We start from the raw sequence: 12,982 nt of genomic DNA, 5'->3' as shown, positions 1-12,982 counted from the left end.
CCGGCACGTTTCAGGCGGATGCTCGTGGATCCGCCAGCGGCATCTCACATCCCTCGATGAGACAATGTTGAGGATCTAATCATCAGCAAACGTGTAATATACCATTTCTATCATCGCACAACTGATTGAATGGGGTTCTTTTCCATCAATGGGTTCCCAAAAACGAATGGAGCAATAGACGGCACCAAAATCACCATAAGAGCACCATCCCAAAACGAGTTGAACAAGGCTATGTAATCAGAAGACTTATATTCTTCATGTGAAGGTGATAGACTATGTGAACAGAGAAGACATCTACTTTTAATGCGAAGGTGATGGTAGGTAAGTGTAACGGATGTGAAACTGATATTCAGTTAGCGGTGGTGCGCGCTAAATAGCGTTTCAATCTGACGTCACTTGCTCTGAGATTCTTGCTCTGCAACCGCGGCTTTTGTGGAGCGATGGGTAACGATGCTATTCGTGGGTGACTGTTGTTGATGTGTGCAGAGGGTCCCTGGTTCGCGCCCGGGTATGGGCGAGGGGGCTATTCTAAAATTATACTGTTACATAATGTTATGTGCAAAAGACGCTGCTGAATGTGGTGGCCAGGTAAAGCACTTGTTCATTCTGCAGAACAGCAAAGTTTGCCTTTCCACCTACAGGAGGGAGCTGTTGAGGATGGATGGCTTATTGGTGAGTATTGACTACTAATATGAACTATATTTGTCATTGATAAAGAAACTTGAATTGTGCTATTTGTCCTCTCTTTGTTGCTATGTTTTTATTGTTACTCATCAAACCTCGACTGAGTGAGCCAATCAAACCTTTTGTTTGTATTCAGTATCTGACACTACCACCTCTATTCAATTCAATATTCTGACACTACCACCTCTATTCAATATCTGACACTACCACCTCTATTCTATCTTCACCTCTATTCAATATCTGACACTACCACCTCTATTCAATATCTGACACTAGCGCCTCTATTCAGTATCTGACACTACCACCTCTTTTCTATCTCGACACCTCTATTCAATATCTGACACGAGCGCCTCTATTCAGTATCTGACACTACCACCTCTATTCAATATCTGACACTACCACCTCTATTCAATATCTGACACTACCACCTCTATTCAATATCTGACACTAGCACCTCTATTCAATATCTGACACTACCACCTCTATTCAATATCTGACACTAGCACCTCTATTCAATATCTGACACTACCACCTCTATTCAATATCTGACACTACCACCTCTATTCAATATCTGACACCTCTATTCAATATCTGACAGCTCTATTCAATATCTGACACCTCTATTCAATATCTGACACTAGCACCTCTATTCAATATCTGACACCTCTATTCAATATCTGACACCTCTATTCAATATCTGACACTAGCACCTCTATTCAATATCTGACACCTCTATTCAATATCTGACACCTCTATTCAATATCTGACACTAGCACCTCTATTCAATATCTGACACTACCACCTCTATTCAATATCTGACACCTTTATTCAATATCTGACACTACCACCTTTATTCAATATCTGACACTACCACCTTTATTCAAATCTGACACCTCTATTCAATATCTGACACCTCTATTCAATATCTGACACCTCTATTCAATATCTGACACCTTTATTCAATATCTGACACCTCTATTTCAGTCAAAAAGGAAAAGTAGTTTCTTCGCTTTTTATTGTTTTGCGCTGTTAAATTTCATTGTAAGGCTTTTTGTATTCCCCGTGGGTTTTAAATGGAGGATTTGACCATATATGGTTAATTAGGGGCGTTTCTACATGCTAAATAGCCAAGGTAATTCACAAGAACTTGAGGCTCAGAACAATTGGTATTTATCAACGGCGATCTCCTACGTTTGTGTCATAGGATTGTTTGATAAATCACACTTTTTCAATGCGTACCAACATTCAACATTGCGTTTATAAAGGTGTATGTTAGGATAGTTTCTACACAATATTTATACATTTGTAAATGTAAATGCATAAAAATATTGAGATTTATCAACTTGGCGCATGCATGTTTCCAGTTATAAATCAGACCGGTTGTAAATACGGTGCCCGCGTGAACTAGCTTTATAACTCCAGGTGAAATACGCCCCTCATTCACCCTTTATGGGGACAATAACGCCCTTATTTGCTGTATACTTTGGAAGTATTGGAATTAGGCCCAGACAGTATATCTAAAGGAAATATCCATGGTGAACTGGATCAAATGTCATTGGAGGTGTTGGAATTAGGCCCAGACAGTATATCTAAAGGAAATATCCATGGAACTGAACTGGATCAAATGTCATGAACTGGATCAAATGTCTTTGTTGGAATTAGGCCCAGACAGTATATCTAAAGGAAGTATCCATGGTGAACTGGATCAAATGTCTTTGGAAGTATTGGAATTAGGCCTCTATTATGTCCTTTCTTTTCTTCGTGTTCAGCTCCAGGTTGTTTCCGCTGCACATCGCGCTTCTTGTCTGTCTATAGGCTGTCTTGTCGTTGTTATTGTGACACTTATGACGTTTTTAGTCTCACAATGGATTCTGAGGACCCCCTTTTATTATAGTGCTGTGATAATACAAACATACAGCCTCCTTAATATCTAAACATATTATTTGAAAGACTGAAGACGGAGAGTTATGCATGAAAGATGTATTTTGTTATTGTCAGTGACATGGCACACAACCATTGGTTGAGGCAATGTGGCGTGTCAATTGTAGGCGGCCTCGTAGGATTTCAATGGCCACACTGCACACTGCCCTAACCCACCTGGACAAGAGGAATACCTATGTGAGAATGCTGTTCATCGACTACAGCTCGGCATTCAATACCATAGTACCCTCCAAGCTCGTCATCAAGCTCGAGACCCTGGGTCTCGACCCCCCTGTGCAACTGGGTACTGGACTTCCTGACGGGCCGCCCACAGGTGGTGAGGGTAGGCAACAACATCTCCTCCCGCTGATCCTCAACACGGGGCCCCACAAGGGTGCGTTCTGAGCCCTCTCCTGTACTCCCTGTTCACCCACGACTGCGTGGCCATGCACGCCTCCAACTCAATCATCAAGTTTGCGGACGACACAACAGTGGTAGGCTTGATTACCAACAACGACGAGACGGCCTACAGGGAGGAGGTGAGGGCCCTCGGAGTGTGGTGTCAGGAAAATAACCTCACACTCAACGTCAACAAAACTAAGGAGATGATTGTGGACTTCAGGAAACAGCAGAGGGAACACCCCCTATCCACATCGATGGATCAGTAGTGGAGAGGGTAGCAAGTTTAAGTTCCTCGGCATACACATCACAGACAAACTGAATTGGTCCACTCACACTGACAGCGTCGTGAAGAAGGCGCAGCAGCGCCTCTTCAACCTCAGGAGGCTGAAGAAATTCGGCTTGTCACCAAAAGCACTCACAAACTTCTACAGATGCACAATCGAGAGCATCCTGGCGGGCTGTATCACCGCCTGGTACGGCAACTGCTCCGCCCTCAACCGTAAGGCTCTCCAGAGGGTAGTGAGGTCTGCACAACGCATCACCGGGGGCAAACTACCTGCCCTCCAGGACACCTACACCACCCGATGTTACAGGAAGGCCATAAAGATCATCAAGGACATCAACCACCCGAACCATTGCCTGTTCACCCCGCTATCATCCAGAAGGCGAGGTCAGTACAGGTGCATCAAAGCTGGGACCGAGAGACTGAAAAACAGCTTCTATCTCAAGGCCATCAGACTGTTAAACAGCAATCACTAACATTGAGTGGCTGCTGCCAACACACTGTCATTGACACTGACCCAACTCCAGCCACTTTAATAATGGGAATTGATGGGAAATGATGTAAATATATCACTAGCCACTTTAAACAATGCTACCTTATATAATGTTACTTACCCTACATTATTCATCTCATATGCATATGTATATACTGTACTCTAGATCATTGACTGCATTCTTATGTCACTAGCCACTTTAACTATGCCACTTTGTTTACTTTGTCTACATACTCATCTCATATGTATATACTGTACTCGATACCATCTACTGTATGCTGCTCTGTACCATCACTCATTCATATATCCTTATGTACATATTCCTTATCCCCTTACACTGTGTATAAGACAGTAGTTTTGGAATTGTTAGTTAGATTACTTGTTGGTTATCACTGCATTGTCGGAACTAGAAGCACAAGCATTTCGCTACACTCGCATTAACATCTGCTAACCATGTGTATGTGACAAATAAAATTTGATTGATTGATTGATTTGGGCTGGTCTGCAGAGGAGCTCAGCATTTCTTCCGAATCTCTCTCCCCCTCAGCTATGCTGGTGTGTAAGGGGGTGTAGTTTACAATGGGAGCCGAGACAGCACGGTGGCAGTAGAGAGACACCGATGAAGTGTGTGTCAGTCATGCTGGTGGCTGGCAGCGACGGCAGAGCAGAGCGTGACATGCCAGTGTTTTTTCCTGAGGGGATGTGTTTTCTTGGTCTTGGATCCACGGAGTGATGGCAGAATGTTCCATTTATTCTATGGATCTTTCCTTCCCGTCTTATTTCTGCCACCACGGCATGATCCAGAGCAGGGCGGTGTAACTGGGTGATTCAAAATCACGGTTATAGTGATCGGAAGAGACACGGAGGATTTTGCAACAAGTGCAAGTAGGAAAACCGTCATTACACCTTTCCCCTTCATAATCAACGCAGTTCTCTCTGGTAGTGTTCAAGCCTCAGCAGCAGTCAATCGGAGTGTTTCTGGCTGATTTTTTCTTCTGATGATGATGGTTGGCAGCTCCCTTATGGTTTCTTCGGACAGCCCAGTGTCAGTGAGTAGAGACACAGTGCTGGTTTTATAGTGACTTGTATTTCCATTCACTTACAAAAGTGAGACGCATTTCTCCAGTAGATTAGTAGTATGCTTCGACCGGGTAGGTCAACTTACTGTCTACTATTTTCTATCCAGTACAGCTTGGTTTTACAGTGACTGACTTGATTTAACATTGGTCGGACAATTCAGCCGTGGTTGGATGTTCTCATGTGAAAGACTCGTCCGCGGAGCTACAACCGAGATAGTAGAGCTGCGCATCGATTTGACTGGTGTCGTAACGCAGCCGTGTCCCTTCCTCTGACTGCCATCGTCCTCACAGAGCCCAGCCTAACTTCTCCTTGCCGGCAACACTACAGCAGCTCCTCGGAGTGAAGCCGCTTTTTGAGCGTCAAACCAGCAGACTAATCCAACTAACATATAACCATCACCCTGATTCCTCTGTCCCCTTTTGTTAAATATCATAATATTATCGGTCGTACACAATATCATCATATAGCGTAACGACCCTGGGTTTATAAGCGTGGATAGCGACTCTGCTTGAGTATGCTTTTGGGGCACAGTCGATAGCGCGCTGGACTTTGGGCTAGAAGGTCCGAGGGTTCGAGTCCTGCTCCCTGCCTGTTTCATTACGTCATATTTTACTCTCGTTATATTTCTGTGGTACAGAAATGATCTGACAGTTCCAAACTCCATCAGAAGCTTTTCTAAAATTTATTCAAGTAGTTTAATCCATTTTATTCAAGTAGTATAATTGCCATTTGCAAGGACCTGTTAAAAGTAATATATTGGAATTATTCTTTGGAGCTCTCTCACATATAGTAGGTCTACATAGCACACAGAGGTAGACAGTATAACAGTCACACGGAACAAATAAAACCTGTATAAAATCCTCTATGACGTCCTTTATTTTCTTTGTGTTCAGGTTGTTTCCGCTGCACATCGCTGTTAGACACTGCGCTTCTTGTCTGTCTATAGGCTGTCTCGTCGTTGTTATTGACGACACTTATGACGTTTTTAGTCTCACAACGGATTCTGAGGACCCCCTTTTATTATAGTGCTGTGATAATACAAACATACAGCCTCCTTAATATCTAAACATATTATTTGAAAGACTGAAGACGGAGAGTTCTGCATGAAAGATGTATTTTATTATCGTCAGTGACATGGCACACAACCATTGGTTGATGCAATGTGGCGTGTCAATTGTAGGCGGCCTCGTAGGATTTCAATGGGCTGGTCTGCAGAGGAGCTCAGCATTTCTTCCGAATCTCTCTCCCCTCAGCTATATGCAGGTGTGTAAGGGGGTGTAGTTCACAATGGGAGCCGAGACTATCGCACGGTGGCAGTAGAGAGACGCCGATGAAGTGTGTATCAGTCATGCTGGTGGCTGGCAGCGACGGCAGAGCAGAGCGTGACATGCCAGTGTTTTTTCCTGAGGGGATGTGTTTTCTTGGTCTTGGATCCACGGAGTGATGGCAGAATGTTCCATTTATTCTATGGATCTTTCCTTCCCGTCTTATTTCTGCCACCATGGCATGATCCAGAGCAGGGCGGTGTAACTGGGTGATTCAAAATCACGGTTATAGTGATCGGAAGAGACACGGAGGATTTTGCAACAAGTGCAAGTAGGAAAACCGTCATTACACCTTTCCCCTTCATAATCAACGCAGTTCTCTCTGGTAGTGTTCAAGCCTCAGCAGCAGTCAATCGGAGGGTTTCTGGCTGATTTGTTGTTGTTCTGATGATGATGATTGGCAGCTCCGTTATGGTTTCTTCGGACAGCTCAGTGTCAGTGAGTAGAGACACAGTGGTGGTTTTATAGTGACTTGTATTTCCATTTACTTACAAAAGTGAGACACATTTCTCCAGTAGATTAGTAGTATGCTTCGACCGGGTAGGTCAATTTACTGTCTACTATTTTCTATCCAGTACAGCTTGGTTTTACAGTGACTGACTTGATTTAACATTGGTCGGACAATTCAGCCGTGGTTGGATGTTCTCGTGTGAAAGACTCTCGTCCGCGGAGCTACAACCGAGATAGTAGAGCTGCGCATCGATTTGACTGGTGTCGTAACGCAGCCGTGTCCCTTCCTCTGACTGCCATCGTCCTCACAGAGCCCAGCCTAACTTCTCCTTGCCGGCAACACTACAGCAGCTCTTCGGAGTGAAGCCGCTTTTTGAGCGTCAAACCAGCAGACTAATCCAACTAACATATAACCATCACCCTGATTCCTCTGTCCCCTTTTGTTAAATATCATAATATTATCGGTCGTACACAATATCATCATATAGCGTAACGACCCTGGGTTTATAAGCGTGGATAGCGACTCTGCTTGAGTATGCTTTTGGGGCACAGTCGATAGCGCGCTGGACTTTGGGCTAGAAGGTCCGAGGGTTCGAGTCCTGCTCCCTGCCTGTTTCATTACGTCATATTTTACTCTCGTTATATTTCTGTGGTACAGAAATGATCTGACAGTTCCAAACTCCATCAGAAGCTTTTCTAAAATTTATTCAAGTAGTTTAATCCATTTTATTCAAGTAGTATAATTGCCATTTGCAAGGACCTGTTAAAAGTAATATATTGGAATTATTCTTTGGAGCTCTCTCACATATAGTAGGTCTACATAGCACACAGAGGTAGACAGTATAACAGTCACACGGAACAAATAAAACCTGTATAAAATCCTCTATGACGTCCTTTATTTTCTTTGTGTTCAGGTTGTTTCCGCTGCACATCGCTGTTAGACACTGCGCTTCTTGTCTGTCTATAGGCTGTCTCGTCGTTGTTATTGACGACACTTATGACGTTTTTAGTCTCACAACGGATTCTGAGGACCCCCTTTTATTATAGTGCTGTGATAATACAAACATACAGCCTCCTTAATATCTAAACATATTATTTGAAAGACTGAAGACGGAGAGTTCTGCATGAAAGATGTATTTTATTATCGTCAGTGACATGGCACACAACCATTGGTTGATGCAATGTGGCGTGTCAATTGTAGGCGGCCTCGTAGGATTTCAATGGGCTGGTCTGCAGAGGAGCTCAGCATTTCTTCCGAATCTCTCTCCCCTCAGCTATATGCAGGTGTGTAAGGGGGTGTAGTTCACAATGGGAGCCGAGACTATCGCACGGTGGCAGTAGAGAGACGCCGATGAAGTGTGTATCAGTCATGCTGGTAGCTGGCGACGGCAGAGCAGAGCTGCGACATGCGAATGTTTTCCTGAGGGGATGTATTTTCTTGGTCTTGGATCACGAGTAATGTAGAATATTCCAGCTGTCTGCACCTAGATCTTTTCCTTCCGTCTGTTCTGCCACAAACATGATGAAACCAGGGCGGTGTAACTGGGTGATTCAAAATCACGGTTATAGTGATCGGAAGAGACACGGAGGATTTTTGCAACAAGTGCAAGTGGAAAACCGTGTTCACCTTTTCCCTTCATAATCAGCGCAGTTCTCTCTGGCAGTGTTCAAGCCTCAGCAGCAGTCAATCGGAGTGTTTCTGGCTGATTTCTTCTGATGATGATGATTGGCAGCTCCTATGGTTTCTTCGGACAGCCCAGTGTCAGTGAGTAGAGACACAGTGCTGGTTTTATAGTGACTTGTATTTCCATTTACTTACAAAGTGAGACGCATTTTCTCCAGTAGATTAGTAGTATGCTTCGACCCTGGTAGGTCAACTTACTGTCTATTATTTTCTATCCAGTACAGCTTGGTTTTACAGTGACTGACTTGATTTAACGTGGTCGGACAATTCAGCGTGCGTTGGAGGTTCTCATGTGAAAGAGAACTCGTCCGCGGAGCTACAACCGAGGATAGTAGAGCTGCGCATCGATTTGACTGGTGTCGTAACGCAGCCGTGTTCCTTCCTCTGACTGCCATCGTCCTCACAGAGCCCAGCCTAACTTCTCTTGCCGGAAACACTACAGCAGCTCCTCAGAGTGAAGCCGCTTTTTGAGCGTCAAACCAGCAGACTAATCCAACTAACATATAACCATCACCCTGATTCCTCTGTCCCCTTTTGTTAAATATCATAATATCATCGGTCGTACACAATATCATCATATAGCGTAACGACCCTGGGTTTATAAGCGTGGATAGCGACTCTGCTTGAGTATGCTTTTGGGGCACAGTCGATAGCGCGCTGGACTTTGGGCTAGAAGGTCCGAGGGTTCGAGTCCTGCTCCCTGCCTGTTTCATTACGTCATATTTTACTCTCGTTATATTTCTGTGGTACAGAAATGATCTGACAGTTCCAAACTCCATCAGAAGCTTTTCTAAAATTTATTCAAGTAGTTTAATCCATTTTATTCAAGTAGTATAATTGCCATTTGCAAGGACCTGTTAAAAGTAATATATTGGAATTATTCTTTGGAGCTCTCTCACATATAGTAGGTCTACATAGCACACAGAGGTAGACAGTATAACAGTCACACGGAACAAATAAAACCTGTATAAAATCCTCTATGACGTCCTTTATTTTCTTTGTGTTCAGGTTGTTTCCGCTGCACATCGCTGTTAGACACTGCGCTTCTTGTCTGTCTATAGGCTGTCTCGTCGTTGTTATTGACGACACTTATGACGTTTTTAGTCTCACAACGGATTCTGAGGACCCCCTTTTATTATAGTGCTGTGATAATACAAACATACAGCCTCCTTAATATCTAAACATATTATTTGAAAGACTGAAGACGGAGAGTTCTGCATGAAAGATGTATTTTATTATCGTCAGTGACATGGCACACAACCATTGGTTGATGCAATGTGGCGTGTCAATTGTAGGCGGCCTCGTAGGATTTCAATGGGCTGGTCTGCAGAGGAGCTCAGCATTTCTTCCGAATCTCTCTCCTCAGCTATATGCAGGTGTGTAAGGGGTATAGTTCACAATGGGAGCCGAGACTATCGCACGGTGGCAGTAGAGAGACGCCGATGAAGTGTGTATCAGTCATGCTGGTGGCTGGCAGCGACGACAGAGCAGAGCGTGACATGCCAGTGTTTTTTCCTGAGGGGATGTGTTTTCTTGGTCTTGGATCCACGGAGTGATGGCAGAATGTTCCATTTATTCTATGGATCTTTCCTTCCGTCTTATTTCTGCCACCATGGCATGATCCAGAGCAGGGCGGTGTAACTGGGTGATTCAAAATCACGGTTATAGTGATCGGAAGAGACACGGAGGATTTTGCAACAAGTGCAAGTAGGAAAACCGTCATTACACCTTTCCCCTTCATAATCAACGCAGTTCTCTGGCAGTGTTCAAGCCTCAGCAGCAGTCAATCGGAGTGTTTCTGGCTGATTTTTTTGTTCTGATGATGATGATTGGCAGCTCCGTTATGGTTTTCTTCGGACAGCTCAGTGTCAGTGAGTAGAGACACAGTGCTGGTTTTATAGTGACTTGTATTTCCATTCACTTACAAAAGTGAGACACATTTCTCCAGTAGATTAGTAGTATGCTTCGACCGGGTAGGTCAACTTACTGTCTATTATTTTCTATCCAGTACAGCTTGGTTTTACAGTGACTGACGTGACTTAACATTGGTCGGACAATTCAGCCGTGGTTGGAGGTTCTCGTGTGAAAGACTCTCGTCCGCGGAGCTACAACCGACATAGTAGAGCTGCGCATCGATTTGACTGGTGTCGTAACGCAGCCGTGTTCCTGCCTCTGACTGCCATCGTCCTCACAGAGCCCAGCCTAACTTCTCCTTGCCGGAAACACTACAGCAGCTCCTCGGAGTGAAGCCGCTTTTTGAGCGTCAAACCAGCAGACTAATCCAACTAACATATAACCATCACCCTGATTCCTCTGTCCCCTTTTGTTAAATATCATAATATCATCGGTCGTACACAATATCATCATATAGCGTAACGACCCTGGGTTTATAAGCGTGGATAGCGACTCTGCTTGAATATGCTTTTGGGGCACAGTCGATAGCGCGCTGGACTTTGGGCTAGAAGGTCCGAGGGTTCGAGTCCTGCTCCCTGCCTGTTTCATTACGTCATATTTTACTCTCGTTATATTTCTGTGGTACAGAAATGATCTGACAGTTCCAAACTCCATCAGAAGCTTTTCTAAAATTTATTCAAGTAGTTTAATCCCATTTGTTCAAGTAGTATAATTGCCATTTGCAAGGACCTGTTAAAAGTAATATATTGGAATTATTCTTGGAGCTCTCTCACATATAGTAGGTCTACATAGCACACAGAGGTAGACAGTATAACAGTCACACGGAACAAATAAAACCTGTATAAAATCCTCTATGACGTCCTTTATTTTCTTTGTGTTCAGGTTGTTTCCGCTGCACATCGCTGTTAGACACTGCGCTTCTTGTCTGTCTATAGGCTGTCTCGTCGTTGTTATTGACGACACTTATGACGTTTTTAGTCTCACAACGGATTCTGAGGACCCCTTTTATTATAGTGCTGTGATAATACAAACATACAGCCTCCTTAATATCTAAACATATTATTTGAAAGACTGAAGACGGAGAGTTCTGCATGAAAGATGTATTTTATTATCGTCAGTGACATGGCACACAACCATTGGTTGATGCAATGTGGCGTGTCAATTGTAGGCGGCCTCGTAGGATTTTCAATGGGCTGGTCTGCAGAGTGAGCTCAGCATTTCTTCCGAATCTCTCTCCCCTCAGCTATATGCAGGTGTGTAAGGGTGTATAGTTCACAATGGGAGCGAGACTATCGCACGGGTGGCAGTAGAGAGACGCCGATGAAGTGTGTATCAGTCATGCTGGTGGCTGGCAGCGACGACAGGCAGAGCGTGACATGCCAGTGTTTTTTCCTGAGGGGATGTGTTTTCTTGGTCTTGGATCCACGGAGTGATGGCAGAATGTTCCATTTATTCTATGGATCTTTCCTTCCCGTCTTATTTCTGCCACCATGGCATGATCCAGAGCAGGGCGGTGTAACTGGGTGATTCAAAATCACGGTTATAGTGATCGGAAGAGACACGGAGGATTTTGCAAACAAGTGCAAGTAGGAAACCGTCATTACACCTTTCCCTTCATAATCAACGCAGTTCTCTCTGGTAGTGTTCAAGCCTCAGCAGTCAATCGAGTGTTTCTGGCTGATTTGTTGTTGTTCTGATGATGATGATTGGCAGCTCCGTTATGGTTTCTTCGGACAGCTCAGTGTCAGTGAGTAGAGACACAGTGGTGGTTTTATAGTGACTTGTATTTCCATTTACTTACAAAAGTGAGACACATTTCTCCAGTAGATTAGTAGTATGCTTCGACCGGGTAGGTCAACTTACTGTCTATTATTTTCTATCCAGTACAGCTTGGTTTTACAGTGACTGACGTGACTTAACATTGGTCGGACAATTCAGCCGTGGTTGGAGGTTCTCGTGTGAAAGACTCTCGTCCGCGGAGCTACAACCGACATAGTAGAGCTGCGCATCGATTTGACTGGTGTCGTAACGCAGCCGTGTTCCTGCCTCTGACTGCCATCGTCCTCACAGAGCCCAGCCTAACTTCTCCTTGCCGGAAACACTACAGCAGCTCCTCGGAGTGAAGCCGCTTTTTGAGCGTCAAACCAGCAGACTAATCCAACTAACATATAACCATCACCCTGATTCCTCTGTCCCCTTTTGTTAAATATCATAATATCATCGGTCGTACACAATATCATCATAGCGTAACGACCTGGGTTTATAAGCGTGGATAGCGACTCTGCTTGAATATGCTTTTGGGGCACAGTCGATAGCGCGTTGGACTTTGGGCTAGAAGGTCCGAGGGTTCGAGTCCTGCTCCCTGCCTGTTTCATTACGTCATATTTTACTCTCGTTATATTTCTGTGGTACAGAAATGATCTGACAGTTCCAAACTCCATCAGAAGCTTTTCTAAAATTTATTCAAGTAGTTTAATCCATTTTATTCAAGTAGTATAATTGCCATTTGCAAGGACCTGTTAAAAGTAATATATTGGAATTATTCTTTGGAGCTCTCTCACATATAGTAGGTCTACATAGCACACAGAGGTAGACAGTATAACAGTCACACGGAACAAATAAAACCTGTATAAAATCCTCTATGACGTCCTTTATTTTCTTTGTGTTCAGGTTGTTTCCGCTGCACATCGCTGTTAGACACTGCGCTTCTTGTCTGTCTATAGGCTGTCTCGTCGTTGTTATTGACG

This window comes from Oncorhynchus nerka, linkage group LG18 (genome assembly GCF_034236695.1).
Source record: "Oncorhynchus nerka isolate Pitt River linkage group LG18, Oner_Uvic_2.0, whole genome shotgun sequence".
Taxonomy (NCBI): Eukaryota; Metazoa; Chordata; class Actinopteri; order Salmoniformes; family Salmonidae; genus Oncorhynchus; species Oncorhynchus nerka.
This window is presented reverse-complemented; position numbering follows the sequence as displayed.